General features: G+C 42.1%; 1 protein-coding gene across 4 annotated transcripts in view; it reads right to left on the reverse strand.

Moving 5' to 3' along the window:
* LOC134206483 (nuclear pore complex protein DDB_G0274915-like) overlaps positions 1–25,723 on the reverse strand; it is a 114,735-nt gene that overhangs the window by 80,006 nt on the left and 9,006 nt on the right. Inside the window, exon 1 of one of the 4 annotated variants that reach the window (XM_062682203.1) lies at positions 11,391–11,630. The exons of 2 other annotated variants lie outside the window; for them this stretch is intronic. The gene's annotated coding sequence lies outside the window, so the exon portion shown is untranslated. Of the gene's footprint in view, positions 1–11,122; positions 11,141–11,390; positions 11,631–25,723 lie in introns of those variants that run through there. One more of the 4 variants, XM_062682204.1, reaches the window with a different exon arrangement.

Below are 25,723 nucleotides of genomic sequence, written 5' to 3' on the forward strand. Positions count from 1 at the left end.
GTAAAATTCACTTAATATTAAGTAAAATATACTTAATTTTAAATAGAAACTATACAAAAGTTAGGTAAATTTCACTCAACTGTTGTAAACATGAGATTACTCAACGTTGGGTTCCCACACTTTAATGCCCTTGTTGAGTGGTATTGCTCTTCATTTTATGACAACAAAGGGAAGAGGGAAGGAGATGCAAGCAAGAGAAAAAAAGTACCTAAAATTAGGTACTTTTTTCTAACCATGTAGATGTTGATGTCGGCGAGAATAGTCGGGGCATCAATTTCTCCTTTCAGCATTTTTGCAACGAATACAGCTTGGGCGATTGAACGTCGTTGTTCGAAAGTTTCTAATCCGAGAAGTTGAGAGCGTTCCCCGTAAGGTGGTAAATTGGCAGGATCGTTCCACGGAAGAAAGCGAAGGGCCTGCAGAACGAATTTGTTCTGTATTCCTTCAATTCTGGTAATCCAATTAGCGTGAAAAGGACACCAGACTACAACACTTAACTCCAGAATGGATTGTACTAGCGAGCAGTACACAGACCGCAAGCAGTGTGGATCTCGAAACTTTGCAGATATAACCCAAGCTGCTTATTGGCCTTAGAAATAACATCGCATTAATGAGCTGGGAATGTGAGCCCACTGTTAAGCTTAACGCCCAAATCCTGTACTTGGCTCACCCTTTGTAGGGGCTGTCCTTCGATGGTGTAGTCAAAAACAATCGGTTTTATTTTACGTTGAAAGGAAATTATACTGCATTTTGAGGTGCTGATTGTCAGGAAGTTACGAGAACACCATGTGTCGAAATAATCGATCATTTTCTTAAGCTTCATGTGATCATGTAGAGTTTGACATCATCCGCGTAGAACAAACGGCATTCAGGTGGCAGTATTCTGTCTATATCGTTGATAAATAGCACGAATAGAAGAGGCCCCAGATTGCTTTCTTGGGGCACGCCTGAAACATTGGAAAATTCCTCGGATTCCTCGGATCCAATTTTGACACAAAGCCACATAACGAAATCGGGAGACTTGCCCAATTTTTCCAATTAGCGAGTAGTATTCCGTGGTCGACACGATCAAACGCTGCTTTGAGATATTTCCAAAGCGTAGGGAATTTACGTTGTGTCAGTGAAGCATTAAATAAAGCAGTTAGTGGGTGTATTAGAGCCATCACCACACTTTTTCAATACACATGCAGGAATACCATCGGGACCGGCAGAAGGAGAAGATTTTAATTTGCGTATAGCGTATAGCTGACTGTTTGTCGGCTTCCACATCGATATTCTCCTTTTGCTGTCCGAACATCTGCGACCCGGATATTGCCATCATCGCCCTGGATTATGTTGGTGACCTTTCCGTACTTCCGCTTTAGAGGCGGAAGGTTTTCGTCTTTGATGAGAACCATAGCTCCCACGGAAACCTGGATATGTGTCCACTTTGTGCGTGGATGCAGGCCAGATAAGTAGTCCGTAGACCACCGTTTCAAAATTCGCCGGAGAAGCTCTTGATTTTCTTGATATCGATTCAAACGGTTTCGTGGAACGGAGAGATCGGGTTCGAGAAAGCAACTTAGAGGACGGTGAATGAAAAAGTAAGCCGGGGTTAGCATCTCCAAGTCGTTCCGATCGACAGGCTTGATGCGGGTCACCAGAGTGACAAATTCATCCTGGTAGAGGACAGAGTTTCCGACGGTTCGACGGAGGTGTTGATTTGACTGCCGCCTTCCATAGTCCCACAAAGTTTGGGGTGCGGGGCGGTATCAACTTGAAGGTAATGCCTTGTTCAGTACAGCTGTTGACTATTTCTCCCTGGTGTGGTTGTGAACGGAACTGCTGGGCAAGTTCTTTCAATTCTCTTACAGCTCCGGTAAAGTTTCGAGAGTTGTCACACTCTATGAGAAAAAGATTCGCTATAAACGCCACCGTAGAGAGGTCATAAACGAGCTCCACGTGATCTGCTTTTGTAACTTTTGTAAGATGGCTACGAAACACTTAGTGGCAGCGGCTCTTTTGATCTTGCGGTACTGGAACGGTTACGGAGATCTACTCCGGTGAGAAAGGGTAGCGTCGGAGTAACCATCTCCGGGGGTAGATCTCCCATTAGCTGCTCGAGGTTGTGAGGACGACAGCGAAAACAGCTGACGCAAGAATGCGCGATGCTTCGTGCTAAGTCTTGAAGACCAAGTTGCTAGAATTTCTCCCGCACACATGTCGTAAGCAGCTGGGGTCTAGCGTGCAGTTTCTTAAGATGATAATATACTAAGATGGATTTCGTTAACGGATGTTGTACCGGTAATATAATAGGCATAGTTTCCTATCTTCAGAGTTGGCCGCATTTCTGAGCCGTCCACAAATTCCGTCCTTCAAAATCGGAGAGAGATTCCATAGATCAACTTGACCATTTCTGATAACGGCCGTAATGTCCTTAGGCTAACCTTAGCGAAAGATTCCATTTGCGCTATTCGGACTAAGCTGTTTGTAGCTTCAGCAACATTGGCGTAACTAGCCCCGAAGTCTAGGGGGCTAAAGTCCCTTCATCTATATTCTTCATTTTGAGCTCTTTTCAAAAATTCTCGATCATTGCAATTGCGGATCAATCACACTCATGCAAATGATCTTTTCTCGAGCACGTGCTTTCTGTTGTATCCCACAGATTCGAAGTGTGTTTGTTTACCTGCCGATGATTGCTACAACGACTCAAATAGAAGGCGTATGGCTATTGTATCTAAGTGTAGTAGCGCTCGGCTTTCTCCCGCACACTCAAAGGACAATATGTGATTGATCGTTGTCATGTCCTCACCGAGGCAGTGAATATATTTGCATATTTTATAAATAATCTATCTATCACAAATGAAAAAAATAATAATGCGGGAACCCTCCAAAGATTTCGATGAGAATCCTTTAGTGATTTCGACGTGAATGTTTCAAAGATTCCAATGAAAATCTCCAGAGATTTCGACGGGAATCCTCCAACCATATCGAAGGGAACCTCCAGGGGTTCTATGGGCAATGCACCAGGGATTCTCACAGGAATGTTCCAGGGAGTCCGAAGGGAATGTTCCAGGGATTCCAAATCCTCCCGGAATGTCGACGGGAACATTGCAGATATTCCAATGGGAATGTTTCAGGGATTCCAATGAGAATCTTCTTGATATTTTCCATCCATCCTCCAGGAATATTCCAGGAAATTCCGAAGGGAATGCTCCAGGAGTTCCAACGGCAATGTTCCAGAGATTCCATCGGAAATCCTCCAGCAGTTCAAACGTGAATGTTCCATGGATTTTCCAAGGATTCCGTAAAGAATCCTCCAGAGATGTTGAAGAAAATCGTTCAGGGATTCCAAAGCCAATTTTTGACGGATTCCGAAGCAATTCGTCGAAGGATTCCGAAGTAAATCGTCTAGGGAGTTCGAACTAAATATTTGAGGAATTCCGAAGCAAACCGTCGCGTTACTCTGAAGCAAATCGTCGAATGATTCCGAAGCCGAGTCATCGAAGGATTTTGAAGCAAATCGTCAGAGTGATTCCGATCGTCGAGGGATTCTGAAGCAAATTATTCAGGGATTCCGAGGCAAAACGTCAAAAGACTCCGAATTAAATATTCAAGGGATTCCGAACACCGAAGCAAACCGTCGAAGTATTCTGAAACAAATCGTCAAGGAATTCCGAAGCAAATCTCCGAATGATTCCAAAACAAATCTTTGAACGATTCCGGAGAAATTCCGAAGAAAATCAACGCGAGATTCTGAAGCAAATCCTCCATGGATTATGAAGGGTATCCCTCAACGACACCAACAGGAATCCAGTGTGAATTCTTCTGGATTCCGGTTGGAATACTTCGATGATTCTGAAAGGGATTCTTTAGAGATTCCATTGAGAATTCTTTTCGGATTCTGATGGGAATTCCTCTCGGATTCTGATGAGAATCGTTCTCGAACGCTGATGGGAATTGTGGAGATTATCATGCTGCTAGGCAAGCGGAAGTCTGTTGATAAACTGTCACTCCAGTCCGGAATGGTTGACTACATGTCTTTGACTGCTGGCGAAGTAGGTACCACGATTGCTTTGATTGATATTTTGGTGGCTCTCCGTTGTTGTTCATATCAAGCTTACTTTGATGCTTTCAAATCAATTAGCTATTGCCTTTCCATAACCCAAGTAGCAAATTTTAAGCAGATTTGGTTGCTGCAAATGTGCTACCTGGAACATGCACCATATGCCGCTGCTGGTGGTGTGATGTTGCACTTCCGAAAGTCGATTTGTAATGAATGTTTTCCATCGCAAGGAGTCAAGCGAAGCCAATGAAGTGTGATAATGGAATCTGTCCAAAATATAGCCTTGACCTTCAACGCTGTGCTTGTTTGAACCTTGGTTTACAGATATCCTAACAGAAGTGCTGACGAGAGCTCCAAGATGCGCTTTTGCTTCTTGGAATCGCCGAAGAAGGACCACCTTTGAATTGGCTGCCAGCAAACGTACTGCAATCGATCCGTCAGATGAAATTGTTTCGCAAATAGATGCAGGCTCCATATGCCTTCTTCGAGGCATCGCAGATACCATGCACTTCTGTGGAAATTAGAACGGAATTAGGCATCGCCCATCTTGGTATGCTGATCGATAGCAGCCCGTTCAAGCTGCTACAGAATTCCAATCAATAATGCTGCTCGGATTGTGTTAGTGGGTCATTCCAGTTTTAGCGGTCCTCCAGAGGGTCTGGACGATAAGCTTGGCAAGCACGACAACCGGTCCGATCAGTCCTAGAGGGTCATAGAGTCGGGCAGTATCCGACAAAACAATTCGACGAGATATCAGTACATCATGAGTCCATTTCAGAACAGAATAACGAAGTACATCATCCAACGGCTGCCATGGTGCAGCAAGTGGAAATTCGTTTGAGTCGTCCTTTCCCAGCTGATGTAGATGTTGCCAAATAAGGAGCAGATGTGGTGTTGTAAGTAACGGTAATAAGCTCGAAAGATCGTAGGGGCTGGGATGGTAAGCTGCGCCAGAGGATCCGCTGCAGAGGGTAGTCAGAAGGGTGTACTCGAATTTGTCGAAACATTTTTTCGATATCCGCGATAATAACGAACCGATGAATTCGAAAACGAAGAATTATTGCCAGGAGATCATCTTGGATGACCGGGCCTACCATCACCGCTTGATTCAAGGAAATCCCACTATCTGTAGAGCAAAATGCATCAAACACTGCGCGAAGTTTCATCGTAGTGCTGTCAGCTTTCTCTACGCCTTGATGTGGTAGATAGTAGGAAACACGACCTGCAGGGGTTTCTTCATTGTTGACTCCTCGCATGTGGTTCGGGGTATCATATTCTTCATTTAAGGCCAAGTATGCTTCCATTAGGATTTTGCCTGCAGGCGACGTTCGAGAGCGAGGAATCTTCGACTGGCAATGTCCTTTGAATTTCCCAACTGATCTAGGATCAATTGACGTTTCGAGAGTTTGACTACGAAGCAACCAGATTTATCGTGAAATACAGAGGCAGCGAAGTGTTCTTCACAAGCGATTTCCTCCACTGAATGGGTGCTGTTTGTCCAACAGGATTCGATTTCTCAAAAGCGAGATACTTATTCGTCGAGGCATTCTGCAGTAGTAATATGAGCTAGCTTTGTTGTATCCTGGGACAGGACTTGCAAAGAGGAAAAAATGTAACTTCATCTGCAACCAGCAAGCGCTGTCACGAATTGTCAGATGCAACCAGCACCTTTTTGTGTAAAAGTATTGGTATCCCTCAAAAAGTATTCCGAATGATTTTGCTTTACGAGTACTTTTTCACTTTGAAAAGTATTCTAGAAAAGCCGGACAGCTCAATATTGAACTGTTATGAATACGTGTTTTATTTCCGATAGGAAAGTCTTTATAAAAATAAGTTTACAAATCCGTAAATCACAAACACTTTTATTGTGCTCAGAAGATTCTACCCGGGATTTAGGTGAAACACTCAAGGAAACAGTTGAGAATCGATGATCAACTGTGATGAAAAGAAGAACAAGTGTCAAAACAAGGAAAAAGAAGCCGTCTTTGCAGGTCTCGTCTCAGGTTGTATCGTCTGGTGTGTAATTGTTTCCAACCTTTCTGGTGACGACGATGCACTGCAGGACCGATTTACCAGGACCCAGTTTCATAAAACCTTCGAGCAATAAGTCGTAATCTGAGACGAGACCTGCAAAGACGCTGCTTCTTTTCTCTTGTTTTGACACTTGTTCTTCTTTTCATCACAGTTGATCATCAAGTTTCAACTGTTTCCTTGACTGTTTCACCTAAGCTCCGGGTGAACTTTTCTGAGCACAATAAAAGTGTATCCAATTCACGAATTAGTAGATTCATTTTCATAAGGATTTTTATACCGGAAACAAAACACACGTTTATAACTGATTATTAATAAGCTAAACGGATAATTTGGAATACTCGTAAAAGTGAAAAAGGCTTAGTAAATCAAAAATCATGCGGAATATTTTATTTGGGATACCAATACTTTCACACAAAAATCTGCTGGCTGCACCTGACAGTTCGTGACAGCAGTTGACTGGCAGCAGCTAAAGTTACATTTTTTACTCTTTGCAAGTCCCGTCCCAGGTCGTAATACATTTCCATGAGAATGTCGATGGGTCCGGGTTCATGGAATTGAGGATCGACTAAGGTGAGACTCGAAGGGAAGTTCCATGACGAAGTTTCAATGGATCTGATTGGTAGCTCCTGTGTATTTTTATCAATACGTGGCCTCATGTATCAGCGACAAAACTCGAGCAGCGAGAACCCGAGAACCTATGGAGTTACCTACGCCTTCGATTTCTTGGCGATGGGAATAGCGGCACAACTGGAGTTTTTGAACATAACAAGGCTTAGCTGCGAAGCTGGATCCAATAGAGCTCGCGCATAATGTGGGTGTCCATAGCAATCGAAGATGTGAATTACTGCTGTTTGAAGCAGCACTGTTGCAGGAACATTATGGCAACTTCCGACATTGTAATTAAGACTGGGGCATTGGCATTGGCTGAAGGCAATTAGGAATCTGCTGACGACGGGGTTTGATCGATAAGCAGGTTTGATCGCTCTGGAGCGATACCGAAGATGGCGAGCTGACAGCAGGCGTTTGAGGTTTAGATTGGGAAGACAGCCGTGCTTGCGATGTATGGCGAAAAAGCATCGGGTGATGCTTCTGCCTGTATCCAGTTTTCCGTGAGCGGTAATGGCCGCCAGTTTGCCTGCGGTTTAGTCTCTGATTTGACATTTGTGGAGGTCAACGGCACCCACCGTTCTGGGCATTCTGACCAATGTGGCATATAAGAAGGTGCTGATGAAGTGAAATCAAGCCTTCTTATATACTACATTGATCAAAATGCTCGAATGGTGGGTGCAGTTGACCTCCAGAAACGTCAAACCAGAGACTAACCCGCAGGCATGCTGGCGACCATTGCCGCTCGCGGAAAACTGGATACTCTGAATGCGCTGGATGAGCAGTTTCTGAGTAGGTGCAAGGAGGAGAAACAGTTGATGCAGAGGTTCTTCTTCTTCACCTGTTCAAAACGCTTCACCTTCACCTGTTCAAACTTGAAAGGGGAGTGAGGCAGTTTCGAGCAAAATGGGCATGAGCCAGGCGATGTAGTAGTTGTTGTTACTGTGTGGACTGTATTTAGTTTGGATTTCTGTGACCGGAACGATTCCGGTTTGGTTGGATCGAGGGAGCGTGATTTTGACGAGGTCAGATGTCCATCTTATCTATCATGCATTGGTTTCGCTCGAAATCATCCACCAGATGCATGAGAGACTCGTAGCACTCTTTCTTCATCGGTTCTATCGAAAATAGAGAGTCGATGTATGTTTTAACAACTAACTTCTTGTTGTCGAATCGCCTTTCTAACAAGGTCCATGCGACGGAATAATTAGCAGCAGTATGCTCGACGGATTCAATCGCCTTCACGGAAGAAGTAAACTACCCAGAAGTGAGTTTAATTCACCCAACTTTGAACATCCGTACGGGAAGCCAAAATTGAGTAAGTAGGGTCAAAGTAGTTCGCCTTTACTCCCATGTTAAAAAAGTACCCAAAGGAAAATTTATTTACCCAAATGTAAGTTTAATTCACTCAATTTCGACCTCGGGTAATAAAACTCAAAATTGGCTTCCCGTATTCGCTTTGACGAAGTTGAGCTGCTGCCATCTCGCGGAGACATACGTGTGCGTGAAATCACGGTTTTTCAACATGGCGAAGTATAGGAAGTATATTTTAAAATGCCTCTAAAATGATGTTAATAGTGATATATTCAAAACTTTTAAATACAGAATTTTTTAAAACTACATGTTAGACTACAAATCTACACATGTTTTTTAATCTAAATAATTAGACTTTTGTGTTGCCATTTTAAAAATAAATTGAATTTCTAAACCGAAAAATCAAACTATGTTTGGCTAAAATGTGTTTTAACGTATGAACAATCATTTTAAAATTGCGTCCTATATCCCTTGCCGGGTGAAATAAAAAAGCATCATACGGCATCCATTTTGTTTCCTCGCTTTCGTCAGGGCCAATTGAACTGGCGTCGTTGGATGGTTTGGCTCTTTTGTTTTTGACAACAGAAGAAAGAGTGGATGAAAGAGAAGAGGAAAAATAACTCAAAAATAAGTTTAAAAATACTCAACGCTGGGTACTTTTTTTCTTCCGTGTTCCTGGCATCAGTAGAGGGGGAAGCAACGAGATACGACAGTTTGTCTATCAGGGAATTGAACGTATCGCGAAACGTTATCCATTCCGAAACACATCCAATGTTGGTAATTACACTTCTGGGAGCTTTATTCGCGAATATGGGTGACTAACTGCATTCAAACCCTCGATTGTGGCGGTATGGATATATTATAATAGCTTGGGATGTCATTAATATATCCGGTTAAACTACCGAAACGTACCGAGACTAATGGGGGTTTCGCGGGAGATAATAAAAAAGACTTGTGTCGTGTTCGTTAAAGAGGCTGCACTCATAACAAAGAGATGAAGTGTCAAAATTGGATTGTTTAACGAGAACTCAGACAGTGTTGCGCGCAGCGCAGACATGTAAATTCACTTACACGCTAAAGTAAGTATCGAACTGTACGTTACAGGATACACCAGTCATGGACTTGCAAAGTTCCCTAGTAAGAAACCCATGGACCCGCACGAAATTGTTTTCGAACTCCTGTCGAATTAGGCGGTTAGTTTCTACCGATGCCTTTGTTGCTCCATAATCTAAATCAATCTTTTCGATTTCATCACCGAGAAGTTCGATCTTCAGGCGATTGGCCTAAAAATCAGTATCAGCTTCTGCTCTTTGCTTCCATCCCTCGAGTTGTGCCACATTAAAATTAATTACAAACTGCCTCAAATTAGCCATGCTATCCAAATTAAACCGCTCTTGGCGGGAAAGTGTCCTCAAGTTCGGCGACATTTTCGACTGTGGTCGTCGAAGCAATAATTCACTCGAACCCTCACGTACGATATGCTCAGTGCTCACCAACAACCAATTCGAAAGCCCAAGCACCTCACCGGGATAAAAGCAAACGAATCAATTTTGCAATCAATTTATTCGTAATGAAATCGATTTCAACTGCAGGTACAAAGTTATTCACATGAACTATACCTTTCTATCCAATGCCTCTGACCGCCATTGTCCGCAATGGTACAATGCAGACGAACCCAAGCCAAGCCAAGTCGGAGACCACGCTAGATGCACATCTGCTGCTGAATCTGCGGTCGTAGTCACTCGATCCGACGTAGGCTTCGTGGAAGACCGCGTACACGATGGCTTTTTGCAGTTGAAGAGGACCTGAGGTCGTTAAACGTTCAGGGCTACTGGAAGCGATTGGCCCAGAGAAGGATACTTCATTCGGCGTAGGTTCATTGAGGAGATGTTGCCCATCAAGTAACAAGTAAGTATTCAGTCACGTAGTGTACAGTATGAAAGGTTCATTGGGATCATTCTATCATTGGTGAAAGAGGATTTCGATAGCCCTAGCGGATCCCAAAAAAAAAATCGTTTTTGCGTGTGATAAAGCGAATGTCTTTATTCCTAGTCATTAGCCGGACAACTTCGACGTGTTCCGTAGGGTACGTGGCATGCTAGCGAATCATCTTGAAGAAACCAGTGTGAACAAAGTACGGATTTTAGTTTTCAAATTATAGAGAATTTCCTAATTCAGTTTGCCCAGACTTCATACGCAGCTTTTATATTTTTCTTCTGTCGAATATCAGTTATTATAGCTACATATGTATAACACTTCCAGAAGACTGTGTCGATTGATTTCATCTACAAATCCAGGCATGCAACAACATCGCACTTGTTCGTTTCTTGCACTGACAAAACTGAGATTTATAAAACAGAATAGTGTGGGCCGATCAATTCTTCTGAATTTCCACGGCCAACAGTTTGAGGATTTCAAACCGTTTGCAAATATCCCTTAGAATTCATAATGCCATCTCTTCATCAAACATCATCAAATTAACATAAGTTTGCTTCGCAATATCCGATTTCCATTACATTACTAACCAGTACTGCAATTTCTCACTTTAAATGAGAGATGTCACGCGATGTTTAAATATCTGCCCCTTTCAATATCAATAGAAACGCGAAGGATGAATGGCATGCTACAAAAAAATCAAAACATATTTGTGCCATGATAGTGTATGAAAGAGTGCATTATCTGTTGTATTTTTGAACTTGTTACCACTTTCAACTCGGTGAACTATAGAAATAAATATGATTAATTTATCAACTAGTCACAATTCTTCGCATATATCTAAAGCGCATACATACATGAAGCACAACATCCTTTCATGACTGTCTCTTATGCGAAATTGATCAATGAACCCATCATTCTTTCATTTGGTTTCCTGAAATAGAAAAAGGCGCTTTGCTCTCTGTCTTATGACGATCACGACCCTTTGCAGTACTGTTCCTAGCACTGGTTTTCTAATAAAATCATTATTTGTCACGAGCCTTCCCTATTATGTATTTGTTTCATCAAGCAATCGTAGGTCTCATCAAGAAAAGACCCTAAGGTTTAATAAGATCATTCACCCCCAATAAGATTTTAAGCGTTACCATTTTTCACACCTCATTTCAAGGGATGGTACGCCTCACGTACATTTACCAAACGGTCAAGAGATTGTTGGCGTCGCCAGTAGCGATGTAACAGCTGTAATTTGGGTCTATAAACTGAATTGATTACAATTTGCGGCGGCATGTTCATGGGAGCAACGCTCTCCTCCTTTTTTCACACTGCGATGGTTACCGAACACGCTTTTACTGCGAACACTTCAAACATGGAATTATGTCGTTTTGTTTGATGACAGTTGGTCAATTTGTTAGCCATCCGGCGCGGAGCTTTTCTGTGTAATGCAAATCCAATTTACCGTTAATGAGTTGTACGACCTCCGACAGATACACGCCATTCTGTTGTTACAGTGCGGCAGACTCCTCCATCCACCTCCGACGATATAAAAAAAAAACTCTTTTTATTGCAATGAAGGTTGTGCCTTACGTTTCGAAAATTGTTATTGCTTGCCTACATTATTTATTAACATCTAACCCAACCTTCACGTTTACAACACCGCACCCGTTCGATTCAGCCACGCACTTCCCATCCCGGGTAAGTAACATCGCCATACCGGACTCGGCGGGGTCTCTCGAAACTCTCGAGAGGAGACCACTCTTGCGGTGTTTGTTTTGATTTTCGATTTTTTTCCCACAGCCAACTTCGATACACGATCGCGGTTTTGGTTGCCGCACAGCGAGCAAGCCCTTCGAACGTGACTCACCGACCCCGTAGTCTATAGAACGAACGCCACCTGATCCCCGGCATCGACAAAACCTGTTCAGCGGATATTCTCACCGAATAATTTTCACTGTGGATGCCACGCCGATCACGTGTGTGAGTAGGACCCGGCCTCTTGTTTTGGTGATTTGCATCAGCCAGCAGGTAACTGGATGTGGCGGTTTCCTCTCTGGCACTTTTCGCCGGAGCCCGCAAGTCAAACGGGTTCGAGCGGAGGTGGAGCTGGGTGGTGAACCGGCACTTTTGTGGCCGTTTTAGATAAAACTGGTTCCCATGCTTGTTCAGCGAAAGATCATTTACGAAGATTTGATGCGTCGTTTAATGTTATGTGTGAATTTCTGAGTTCAGAGTTCGGTGGTTCATGTATTCTGGGGCGGTGGCAGACTCCACTGGCGGCGCCAGATTTATGGAAATTGTGAGATACCAGCATTTTTTGCGTAATTAGTTTATTTATAATTTGGCGTCAGTAGTAAGAACTATAACGGAGGGGGGTTAGTAATGGTTTAGTAATTTAATGAAAAGGTGTCTAGGAATTTTTTGAAATGTTTTACCAAAAACTTCCAAATCTTGGAATTCCTGAGAATATCTGAAGAAGTATTGTCGGGCAGCCACCAAACCGGACCGCGCAATTGAGCACTCGCGATGTGACGCGAGTCGCAACAATTTAAAAAAAAAATAGGATTTCAATACTTGAAAACTGAAAGAAATTCCAGAAGAATAACGGAAGTCGAGGGAATGGAATATCCGGTGGAATACCTGGATGAATTTCTGAAAGCTTAGCAATAATGCTTAGGAATTCTTGAAGAAAGTATCAGAGGAGTTCTCAAAGAATTCTAAAGATTTTTTTTTCAATCTTTATTAAGGAGACTTTCAGCCCAAAGCTGGCTCGTTTCCGAATTCGAAAGAATTCTTTAATGCATTTTTGAAGTTATTTCAAGATTAATTTGCGGAGAATTTTCGTACCACTGGAGGAATTTCCGATGGATTACTAAGCGGCAAAAATACTGGAAGATTTCTCGAATGAATTCCCTCAGATGTTCCTAAAGGAATTCTTGAAAAAGTTTCTGAATCATTTTCGAAGGAATTCCTGTGAAAATTCCAACAGCTTTTTGTTTGAAAATTCTTTCATGGATTCCTTTAAGAAATTTCAAATCTTTTCAAAAATCTATTTATGATGATCTTCGCATATTTCTTCAAGACTACATTTCGAAATTCCTCCAGGAATTTCTTCTAAAATTTCTCCAGAAATTCCTTCGGAAACTCTTCCAGATATAGTTCATAAAATTCCCCCAGTAGTTTCTTTGAACATTCCTCCTGGGATTCTTTCGGAAAACCTTTCGAAAGGCCTTTGTAAATTTCTCCAGACATGTTTTAGTAAAGTAATATAAAATTTGAGGAATTTCGAAAGGAATGCTCGAAAGAGTTCTTAAATGAAATTTCTAAAAGAATTTTTGAAGAGATTCCCGAAATAGTGCTCAAAGGGAATTTCGAAAGAAATCTCCGGAGGTCTAAGGAATGTTTTGGAAGAGTTGGTAAAAAAAAATCCGGAGGATTGACCGAAGAAATTTCTAAAAGAATTATTGAAACAATACCTGGAGGAAGTTCTGAAGAAATTCCTGAGGAAATTTCGAAAGAGTTTCAAGAATTTGATTTTCTGTAGAATTCCCAGGAGGAAATTCCTTCTGAATTTAATTTGGAATTTGGGAGTGTTAAGTGGATTTTCTTAAAATGTTGTGAAACTGGCAACACTGGTAATTAAAGGCATGTATATGCTTCAATACTGAGGCAATAGGATTCGATTAGAATAGTTTAGAGTGGCGATGGAAACTGTTGTTTGTGGATTTAGGTGAAACTAGTTTGTTTTTTTTGTGTGTCTTTATTAAGGAGACTTTCAGCCCGAGGCTGGCTCGTCTCCAAACTAGTTTGTAAGTTACTTTATACATATAATTTATTTAATAATATTTAGATAGTAAAGTCCAGTTTTGAAGCTGTCTGAAATGGACACTGCTGTCAAAACTTTTTTTTTTTTGAAGCCAAAAAAGTCCGTCGCAACAATCTTCAAGGTATGGAGGAGGAAAGTTCGCAGAATTCTGAAGAATAGAGAGGCTGGGAGAAGTAACGTAGGAAGCAAGGAAGAGTCAGGTGCGGTCGACAAAATCGGCAGCATGAACCAACGAAGGCAGAGATGTCTGCTCCTATCCAGGAAGTTGCCGACATTTTCCGGCAAGTTGGGAGAGTGGCCTGGAGTGCCTGAAAGGAGAGATGCTGAAAGCGGTCAGGAGAAGGTCACTTCTGCCGAACTCAGTCCAAAAATAATAGAGACGCTGCAGTTGCTGTATGGGAGACCTGAGCGACTGTTGAACATGCTGCTTTCGAAAGTGCGCAATGCAGCACCTCCAGAAACAGATCGATTGCCGAGTTTCATCAGCTTCGGCGTGGTGGTGCTCGCTGACCATCTACAAGCTACAAGGTTAACTTCGCACCCAACGAACCCCGTGCTTATTGAAGAGCTGATAAAAAAGCTGCCTGCGGGGACGCAGCCGAAATCGGTAGGATGTCGAAGGAAAAAAGACGGATTCAAGATCGAAGTAGTTTCAGCCTTAGAAGCAGTGAAGAAGGCCGTCATAAAAATTGTACGATCGACGACGGTACCGTTGAAACAAATCAAGACGAACCGGCAGCTACCGTTACAGCAGTAGCAGGTAGAGAAAAGTAGCAGAAGAGTCCGTTCCTAGACGCTGACGACGTGCTGCGAATGGTACGTACAAGCTGCACAAATAGTTCCATCACAGAGTAGCACATGGAAATGTGGAGTCTACCGTGATCTAAACCCGGCAGAGATTCAGCATCCAGAACCTGCGAGCAGAGTTGAAGCGGATCGGGAAGTTTTGCATGAGGTGCAAGGTGAAGAAATACCGAGCAGGAACACAAAAACAAACAAACAAAAATTGTGCACCAGTAAACTACATTAGTATGCCTTCAACTTCAACAGCTTGTCCTTCATCCAACAACGTCCAGCAGGAAAATTGTCGATTGAAAGTGGTAAGCAGAAGCCGCCCTCGCACACGGGAAATCATGAGTTTTGAAACTATGAAGCCTTTTTACATTACTCCGTTTCACGTTGAACAATCTGTTACCATTCTGGTGCATTCACCCTATTTCCCCAGTCCAGAGCAAGAAAGCGCAGAGAGCAGAAGAGCATACTGCTGTTCAGTATGAACTCAAAGAGAGTAAACCGCTGTAATAAATATTTAAATTAGCCACTCCCAATAAACCAACTGCCAAATCAAATAATGTAATCATTAAGTTAAGCACACTTCACACATTAAACACACGATACAATAATCTACGGGATGACAAAGGATTGGGACAGAGTCTATTATATATAGAGTTACGCAAAGAGTGAAGCCAAATCTACCTATTGAACTGTCAAACCGTCTACCTATCGAGCAAAGTAAACAAATGCTTGTTGGTAAGGCGGAAGTATTGTTATCGCCTAATAATTATTCTGGCGAATCAAAATGCATGAATTGAAATGTATTAGATTTGTTCTAGAAACAGCTTCAAAAAACTTCAATACACCCCCCAATAAAGTAGCAACAAGAAACTCACGTGTTTGCACTCTGTGGGTGACTTGGTTATCGAATTAAAAAACTTTAGCAGTGAACACTTCCGTGAAGTCACTTTCAGGGTTGAACAAAAATGAAAGTTGTAAACGGAATAACAAGAAGATCATTCAGAATAAGTGTAATAAGATCCTCTTTGCGCAACTCTATATAATAGACTCTGGATTGGGAAAGCATTGGAGTTGCGGAAAGGGTATAGGAAAAGGGAATGGGATGAGATTGCATGAGAAAAGGAGGGCCAAGTCACCCTAAAAAGTAGTATTGTTTTTTAACAAATCAGAGGAGGGCATTGTCGATTACCTACGCGATACAATTAATATTGATAGCTCCTCACTAAAATGTGTTAAATTAATTCCGCGATTTAGAAATTTGAATGATCTTTCTTTTGTTTCGTTCAAATTGTCACTTTCTGAAGAACTAGTACCTGTAGTAAGTGACCCCTTTTACTGATGAATTTCAAGCAAAAAACGAGAATTCCTCCAACCATGTAGTTATGATATGATGATCCCTAGTAATGTCAATACCATTGTACCGACCAATCCTAATTATTTGCCAAAATCAGTGTCCACATCTGTTCTACAATTCCAAGAATCCATCTATGATTCAAATATCAAATTTCATTACTTTGATTGAATACGATAGGCTAAAATCCTTCCTACCAAAACATTCCAGGAATTTTATCATTTATCATATTGGGCTGCATAATGTCCGTAGTCTAATTGGCAACATCGAAAACTATCGATCATTGTTAATCATGTCTACATAAGATGTTTTTGCAATTGCTGAAACGTGGCTTAAATATTCCAACACAACTCACCCCTCCTGAAATTTAATTAGAAATTCCTTAAGACCTTCGGATATTCCTTCAGAAATTCATTTAGAAATTTATTTAGCAATCATTCTGAAAATACTGTCTTGATTTTCTTTATCACTACCAACTAAAATTTAAAATATTTCAAAGTGTACTACACCTTAACATACGATAGCAAAGAATTACAGCTGTACACATTTACAGTCTAAGGTAGCTTACCGTGATTACTAACATAACGGACGTAATCATGTCCTTTCTAGACAACGGCGGGAAGTACAGCAAGGACCTTAAGAAGTCCGTGCTGACCCTCTGTAACATGGTTTTAAGGGCAAAGCAGGAGTGGAAGTCCTCGTTGCAGGCAAGTAAGGAGGCGGAACGAAAGATCCGCCAACTTACCGAGGTGAAAGAGTTGGCAGGGAGCCAAGCTGTAGAGGCCAGGAAAGAAACCGAGTCGAAGATTCGAGTCCTTACGGAAGAAAATCAGCTGTTAGAAAGCCAGACTGCAGAACTCTGCAGACGCATGGCTGTTACTGGAGCAACTCCAAAGCTTAATGAGGTCAACGGACCCGAAGGGAACTAGCGCCAAGCCGGTATTGCTCGAGAAGAAGGCTACTAAGATCCGTCGGGAGAGGGTTGGGCAGGTTGCCGACCCTAAGGAAAGACTGAAACCAGTTCCTCCTTCTACGAGGACTACCGAAGTTCGCCGGGAGAAAGGCTTGCCCTCGAGGGAAGTTGTGAATCACAAAAAAGCGAAAAAGGAGCGAAAAGCGGCAGAGAAGGCGAAGGCGTCATTGGCCAAAAAGGGGAGTGCCTGTAGAGGAAAGGGCACACCTTTCAATGGTCATGGCAGGAAGGACACTGGCGAAGCAATTATCGTCAAGGCTGATGGTAAGAGCTATGCTGACGTTCTGAAGGCTTTGCGGGCGATAAAAAGCTCACCTGGCTTAAGGGATGATGTCAACTGCATCCGCAGGACGCAGCCCTAAAGCAGGATGCTGCGCGGAAGAGTTCCGCGTATAAAAACTTTGGCAGAAGAGGTGCTGGGTGATGCGGTTCAGGTGAGAGCCCTATGCCCAGTGGAGGTAATCCAATGCCGAGGCCTGGACGAAATTACCGAAGCCGGTGAACTGGTAGCTGCACTGAGAGATCAGTGTGGCGTTGAAATCCAGGATACCGCGATTCGGTTGCGGAAAGGTTATGCTGGAACGCAGGTTGCCTTATTCCAAGTGCCTCTGGCTGAGGCCAAGAAGGTACTGGATAAGGCCAAGCTGAAGGTGGGTTGGTCGGTATGCTTGGTGAGCGCAAACCAACAACCTCAGGCCTGCTTCAAGTGCTTCGATTACGGACATAAATCATATGACTGCAAAGGTCCTGATCGGAGTCGGCTTTGCCGGAGGTGTGGAGCTGAAGGTCACAAGGCTCACACCTGCCAGGCCGCACCAAGGTGTTTGATCTGTGGTCCTGGCACAGACAACAAACACCCATCCGGTGGGCAGGCCTGTCCGGCCTCCAGACGGGCTCGGTCATGCAAGTAGCTCAGCTAAGTCTCAACCGCTCCGAGGCTACAACAGTCGGTACACGAGAATAAGACTGATGTCCGACCCGTACCGCACCCCTGCTAAACATAGCAGTTTGGTTGCGGATAAGACCGGAATAATGACCATCGACCAAGAGAAAGTGTCATCTCCTGATGATGAGGGGTTTGTTATAGCAAAGGTAAACGGAGTTTACTGTTGTAGCTGCTACTGTCCTCCTAGATGGAGCATAGAGCAGTATGCTATGATATTAGATAATATTGTAGCGATACTAGCTGGTCCTAAACCATCAGTTGTAGCAGGTGACATCAACGCGTGGGCAGTGGATTGGGCCTCTCGGTTCACTAACGCTAGAGGTCTTATCCTACTAGAGTCTCTAGCGGTACTAAACGTAGTCCTGCTGAACGAGGGCAAAGCGTCAACATTCAGAGGTGTTTTCTGCCGCTCAACACTTATTTTATTAGCTTATAATAATTAGCGAAATTCTCAAAAGTAAACTAAGCTTTATTTTATAGATTTCTTATGATTCACTTAAAATTGAGGATCGTAAATGTGGCCAATTCTCAATCCTGAAGTGACCAGACGTCTCGTATTATGCGGGACAATCCCAGACAATGAATTCGAGAGACTATGGAATCCGTATTAACTAATCCTAGGGGTCTAAACACAATTTGAATAACCTTAAGGGTCTGGAGAATGTGGGAATATTGAAAATTAGTTTTGATGTACGGAATTTAAAATATGTCAACATATTTTGAAACGTTCAGATCATGACTATGGTCTGAGTCGGTAGGCTCTGAGTCACTTCTACGATCTGAAATTCGGGATAAAAGATAATGTGTTAAATATGAGTTATCCATAGATCTGTAAAGATCTAAAGAATCTGTAAAATAAGGAAAACGCATGAAGCACTTGAGGATTGAAAAAACAACTTCACCGTCTTCATCCAATGATTTTCTAGACTAAACACTTACATAAGATGAAGGACAACGGAAAATACCCAATGTTTTGAAATATGTTTTGCATATTGAAGAACTTCCATGACTAAAGCGGGAATCGAACCCTCAGCTCATAATGCACAACATACATACACATACTCCACCTGTGTATGGGTGTGGTGGAGGCGTCTTCCAAAATCTGAATGCAAGCAAGTACACTGAACCAAAATATCCTCCCAACAACGAATGAGAAATGTTTTGCTCACGCCCTTTAACGAAATTCATTCACTTATCGGATGATCGGCATTCGATTGCTTTTGAGCCCGGATGACAACCCCCCATATGAATATCATCCAAATATCGAAAGATTGGTGATAGAAAGGCGTATTGTATATCGTACATCTACCGAATGAGTACAGAACGGAAAAAAGATAGAAAGCATGCGTAATCAAAATGGAAATTGGTATGATTTTTAAAAACAAATAATTCGTTGGGTGGTTTTCAAATATTTTACAATAAATGATATATAAAAGAAATGAATGAAATCAGAAATCAGTTTAATGGTAGCATTATTTATTCGTAGTTATTTATTACGTGATGTTTTTTGTTACGGTTACCCAGCAAACACACGGTCAGACATGTTTTACGAAAATTGATATCGCACCCAGGAAATTGGACAAGCCATGGCTTATCGTGTGCGAACTATAATGTAAGTTAACAAACTTTACGAAATATGTTTCAGGGGCGTAATGCCTTGGCCTAAGCGTCTATGAAAAAATATGTTTTTTCGGTGGCCTCTTCCAATAGCGGTGTAATTCCTCTGCGCATAGATTCCCATCCGGTATCCCGACGTGTCACTGGCGCTCTCTGATTGTCTCACACTTTTTAACGGTCATTCGCTTTTGCGGGCGATCGCTCCTGTCAAATGAGCTAAGACACAACTCCGCTGCAATGTTAATACACGTAGGTTGGTGGCTGAGCTATGAAAACTTCGCGAGCCATTATGGGGGTGGCGGTAGTGTTAGATGATTTTTCATCATGGCGTCGTGGGCAGCAAATTTGAATTATTTTCTATGGGGTGACACGTCGGTTCGTCGGTGCTATAACCTTGATTCTGATCCATCGCGTTCTATTCTTGCCTCTTGCGGTAATAAACGATCGACAGTGTCGAGCTCGTTTATTGAAAAACTTGAGCCTGTGAACGATTTTAAAAGACGTTTTGTTAGCAATTGTTTCAAATAACTCCCACTACGAACTCACCAGCCTCTAAAATAATCAATGTAGAGATAAATATAGCTGTAATAATGTATGAACGGCATGAAGTATTTATTTATGCTTTACACAAAACACAAATAGAAATTCAACGTTCTCTCGTCACGGTGAAAAAAATACTAATGGCGGAGGACTTCCAGTTTTTCTACCAGCATTGCTGGCAACTGCGACTTCAAATTCATCTCCAAAGTGGATGATATTCGTTTAGGGGCGTGACTGAAGCAAACAGCATTTCGCTTACGAAAAAATATTTATATGAATTTTACGCATCCTAAAACTGAATGACAGCTCATTCGCAAATCAAAACAAAATAATCTGCATAGCAGATGATTTTCTTCCGGCAATCTGATGATGAATGATATGGTTGCTTTTGTCATACGAAACCGAAAGGATGCATAATGAACATAGCGAGGAGGATAAATCTGTTGCTTGGAGGATGATATTTGGGCTCAGTGTACATATCCCCATCGAGCAATTGGACCTCTCAGTCCTCCTCCGTTCACAGACCAACACGAGACTTGCGAATTTATTATCAAAACACAAGAGGGCTGTTAACCAAATTGGATGACGTTTATCTCGCTGCACTCGATGGCGAATACGATGTGTAAAGGTTCACTGAGACCTGGCTGGACGAGAAGATTAATTCCGTTCAAAAGTTTGGTAACTTCTTCAGTATGTACAGAGTCGATCGAAACAGTTCTAACAGTAATCGCTCACGCGGCGGGGGTGTCCTGATAGCTGTTTTCAACGCGCTTGCTTCATGTCAAATCGCTGTTCGCCTATTTACTTGAATTGAAGCGGTCTGGGTAAAAGTGAGTCTCCCAACAAGGAATGCTTTCATTGGAGCATTGTATATTCCTCCCTCCCGACGGAAGGAATGATAGTGGTATAATTGATGCCATTGAATATGCTTCTTCTTTGAGAGACCTGGTGGATGTACTTCTCTTGCTTGGTGACTGCAATTAACCTGGGCTTACTTGGCTGCCATCTGGCCATAGGTATACATTTCTTGATCCAAATAATTCGACAACTACTCCTGCAAGCCGTCTACTCATCGATGGAACTGCTTTCCTTGGTCTAAGCCTGATTAGTATGATATCAAATTTCCAAAATCACTTCCTCGATTTGGTGTGCGGTCGACGAGGCACCGGATGCCATCGTTCCGCTCGATAATTATCATCCTGCTCTGATGATATCTATCGCGAACAGTGATCATGTCAGATTTGATGATAGCTCGAATGCTGACTGTTTGAATTTTCGCAAGACAGATTTCGAACTACTCCAGCGCAAATTATCTCGATTTGACTGAAATGCTTTGAATGACTTGGACACTGACCCAGTGGTTGGCCGTTTTAACTGTTTCCTTAGTGACTGCTACCGAAGCGCCAACCTCTAAGAATGGACTAGCGCTACGCTACGCAACCTTAAACGTGAACGTGCTAGGACTCTTCGTGCCCTGACTAACCGGCGTTGTGCTATCACTAAACGAAAATTCTCAATCGCCAGTAATTGTTATCGCCGCTATAACAAGCATCTTTACAAGCAGTATGTGTGTCGCATGCAGCATAATCTTCGCCGTCATCCCAAAGAATTCTGGTCGTTCGTCAATACAAAAAGGACTACTGTCAAGAGTGTTTCTGGACAATGATGTTGCCTTGAATGCCGAGGACAAAAGCAATCTCTTCGCCAAACACTTTTCGACCGTCTTCTCCAATGCTTTGCCATCTCAAGCTGACATCGCAATAGCAGCGAGAGATGTACCTAACAATGTCATTAGCATGGATGTTTTTGCCGTTGAAACTGATATGGTTGTCTCGGCGATAAATGGGATAAAATCGTCCTTTTCAGCAGACCCTAGTGTTATACCATCAGCGGTTCTGGAAAAGTGTTCCGATATCTTGGCTATCCCTCTGTGTGTGCTTTTCAACTTATAACTTCGTCATCAAAAATTTCCTACTCAATGGAAATGCTCTACCATGTTTCCGGTGTACAAAAAAGGAGACAAATGTGACGTGAGAAACTACCGAAGCATTACTTCTCTTGGCGTGGAATCAAAAGTGTTCGAGTAACTGATCTACGAAAAACTGTTTGCCTCATGCAAAAACTACATCAGTTCGTATCAACATGGCTTCTTTCCGGGTCGATCCGTAGAAACGAATCTAGTCAGTTTTACATCATATTATATGGATAATATGCGCAAAAAGCTCCAAGTCGATGCCGTGTATACTGATCTACAAGCAGCATTTGATAAAGTGAATCACGACATACTGCTTGCAAAACTTGAAAAAATTGGATGCTCTACAACATTCTGCAACTGGCTTCGATCATATCTAGTGCAACGTCAAGTGACCGTCATCATTGGAGTTCACTCATCCCACTGTTTTTCGAACGGCTCCGGAGTCCCCCAAGGAAGCACGCTGGGTCCATTGTTGTTTTCGCTCTCCTTGAATGACGTAACTTTTATCCTGCAGCGTGGAGGTCTGCTGTTGATGTTTGCAGACGATCTCAAATTATACCTCGTAATTCGATATCTGGCGGACTGCCAAGAATTGCAGAAGCTCTTGGATTTATTCAAATGTTGGTGTGAGCGTATTATGATGGTCCTGGTTGTTTCAAAGTGCTACGTAATAGGCTTTCATCGCACTGTCGAAACCGTGGTTTTCGATTATCGTATCGCAGGTACAACTTTACAACGTGTGGATCATGTTAAAGAGCTAGGCGTCGTGTTGGGTGACAGACGAACTTTCAGACGTCATTGTTCAACTACGATCGACAAAGCGAATCGCCAGCTTGGTTTTATACTGCTCATTGGCTCATTGGTACGCTCTCAACTCGAATTTGCTTCTGCTGTCTGGAATTCATATCAAGCTGTTTGGACTGCTCGGTTTGAAACTGTGCAGCGCAAGTTTGCACGATATGCCCTGCGCCATCTCCCATGGACGAACCCGCTGAGTTTACCACCGTCTGCTGATCGCTGTAGTTTGCTGGGGCTAGATATTCTTGATAAACGGAGAAACGTGGCGCAAGCCGTTTTCATCGCCAAACGTCTGTTATCCGAGTACGACATGCCAGATTTGTTGGCAAAAATACCATTGTATGCACCCTCACGATCCCTTCGACCTCGAGATTTGCTCTTCGAAGCAAGGCATAACAAAAAATTATGCTACCAATAGCTGCTTAGTCGCTATGATCCGCCATTTCAACGAGGTGTCGGATCAATTCGACTTCAACATCAGCTCATCCGCGTTTCGTCAACGGCTAACCAGATATTTTATCAACTGACCTTTAGTTTTAAGTTTTCATGTATACGACACAGTCAGATGAAATAAGCAAAATATAAAAATAAATAAATACGCTCAGCCGCTCGACGCCGCGATCCGCACGGCCACGAGATCAAGATTGTAAAACATGTTTTCTAAAATATCAAGAAAATCCAAAGTAATAATGTAATAAAAAGTAATAAAATAAATAATGCATAAAGTGCGCCAGATTAATCCGAGAAAAAACTGGTCGCTTTAATCAAGTTGAAAGTTTCTCTCGAAACTTTAGTAACGATAGTAATTTGCTTAAACATGTCGAGTAATCTCGGCTTTGCACTAATATTTGCAACTGTGTTGCAAAAGTCCCATCCCATTGAAGAAGCATCAAAGAGATTCGCATCTTCAGAAACATGAATTAAAAATACCGAGAAATATATTGAATGATCAAAAGATGCAATTGGTTTATATATTAAATGTTTCACGCGAAATAAAGTTCAACAGCTTTTAATACGATCTCAAGATAAGTGAATAAAAGTATCGAAGACCAAATAGTAATGAAATGTGCTTTATTCTTCTGTATTCCATTCAACATAAACAATGAAAAACTACTTGACAGTGACAAAACAATCGTTTTTGAATTTTACTCCAAATATTTGAGTACTCATATGATACGAGTAGGTATCGATACTTTTAATTCGATATTTAGTGGTATCGATACTTTTACACGATACTACTTTAAAGTAAAAGTATCGATACCTCAGTGGTATCGTTTCATCCCTAGCTGCAAGGACCTCCGTATGTAGATATAGAGGTCATTGCGGTTCACGCGTGGCGTTTGTTGTCGGGGTGCTTGTCTCCTACGCGAGTTTATGATACAGACCGATAGGTTACTATCATAGCTTGCGATCGACGGGTGGTGAGGTAACCACCCTTGAAGTCGATGTTGCGTTATAACGTCGAGTGCGTTAGCATAGGCGTGAGCGTTCTCAATAGTCCTCCCCTGATGTATTGCTTAATTGATGGGATACGGAATGGCGAAAGGGTTTTGGTTTTAGTAGTAATATCATTGAAAACATCATGAGCAATTTCAATGTACTACATTCAATTGTGATTTTTCTTGACATTTCAATTCAAATGAAATAGTCGAAGTTAATCAATAGTGGTTCCCCAAATATGAAGGTACCTAAATAGTTTTTTTTTTATTTCTGCCGCTCCTAAATCTACCCAATCATGAAATCTGTTTTGATAGAATTCCAGTTAAGCATCAAATACATTGAAGCACAGCGCGTAGTCTAAACGAAGTTAAACAGCTTTTAACTAACCCAATTACCGAACGGCAATCGAGATAAGTACTGACTGAACAAAGGGTTCGGCGCAGCGGCAGAATCAACTTCATGTATGCTGCTTCCGTCTAGTGCGGGTTCCCTACATATGAAGGTATTAAGCTTCGTATATGGAACTCTTAATTCAAAAACTGACATCAATCTCATCATAATGCAAAAAAAAACTCCATTGTTACAAGCATTTCAATTTCAACATCCGTCCCTCCGTCATACGATTTCAAGTACGTAGTACGTAGAGGTTAATCATGACTCATGCATCATCTCAAGCAAAACACAATATTTAGAACTGTTACCGACATGTTTTGAAATGGGTTTTAGCAGTGCAATAATGATTAATTATAGATTTAATCATGATAAATAAATGTATGTGTCGTTTAACCATTATTCACTAAGCATAGTAATTTAACCCGTATTGGCCAGAATAAGGAAAAATCAATCTATTATTGCCCCATTTTCGTTATATCGGCTTGTTCTATCAGCATTCTGCTCGTATGTTGAATCCTGTTATCCGTAGTTATAACTGTGGGTCACTAGATCAGATGCAGTTTTTCTTTCTTTATTTTAGTGAATTTTGAAATGTCTTCAGAAAAAAATTTCAGAGCGAAGGATTTCCGCAATAAACTGATCAGAACGTCAATAACAATATTCAGATCGCTGTCGATTTCCTTAGACACTGCAGTTTTCTTCTTCGCGGTTTAACGCTAGCGGAACGCATGGTTGACTTTGAGCCGATTTTTTGAATATTCCTGATAGATAGTAGGGGATAGGATGGTCGGGTTTCGGGTTTGGAAAATTAGAACAATGTCGGGTTCGGGTCGGGTACGGGTTTGTGAGATGATAAAATGTCGGGTCTAGGTCGGGTACGAGTTTAAGAAATAAAGTATTGAATGTTTTATTCGAGGAGCAGCAGGGACTATGTCAAAGGGCTTGACAACCCCTCCCCATGGCTACTGCGAGTTAGGGGGCCTGCCTAGGATGTGGTGGGGTTTGACAGTGGGCTCTGTTGAACCTCTGCAAAAAGCTGCATGTGTCTATAGGCAGGCCCTATCAAACCCAGTCAACACATGAAAGTATATGGTGTCGTGTAGGCTGTTGGAATGGAGGCGATATTGGTGCTTCTCCATAC

The sequence above is a fragment of the Armigeres subalbatus genome, chromosome 1 (genome assembly GCF_024139115.2).
Source record: "Armigeres subalbatus isolate Guangzhou_Male chromosome 1, GZ_Asu_2, whole genome shotgun sequence".
Classification (NCBI taxonomy): domain Eukaryota; kingdom Metazoa; phylum Arthropoda; class Insecta; order Diptera; family Culicidae; genus Armigeres; species Armigeres subalbatus.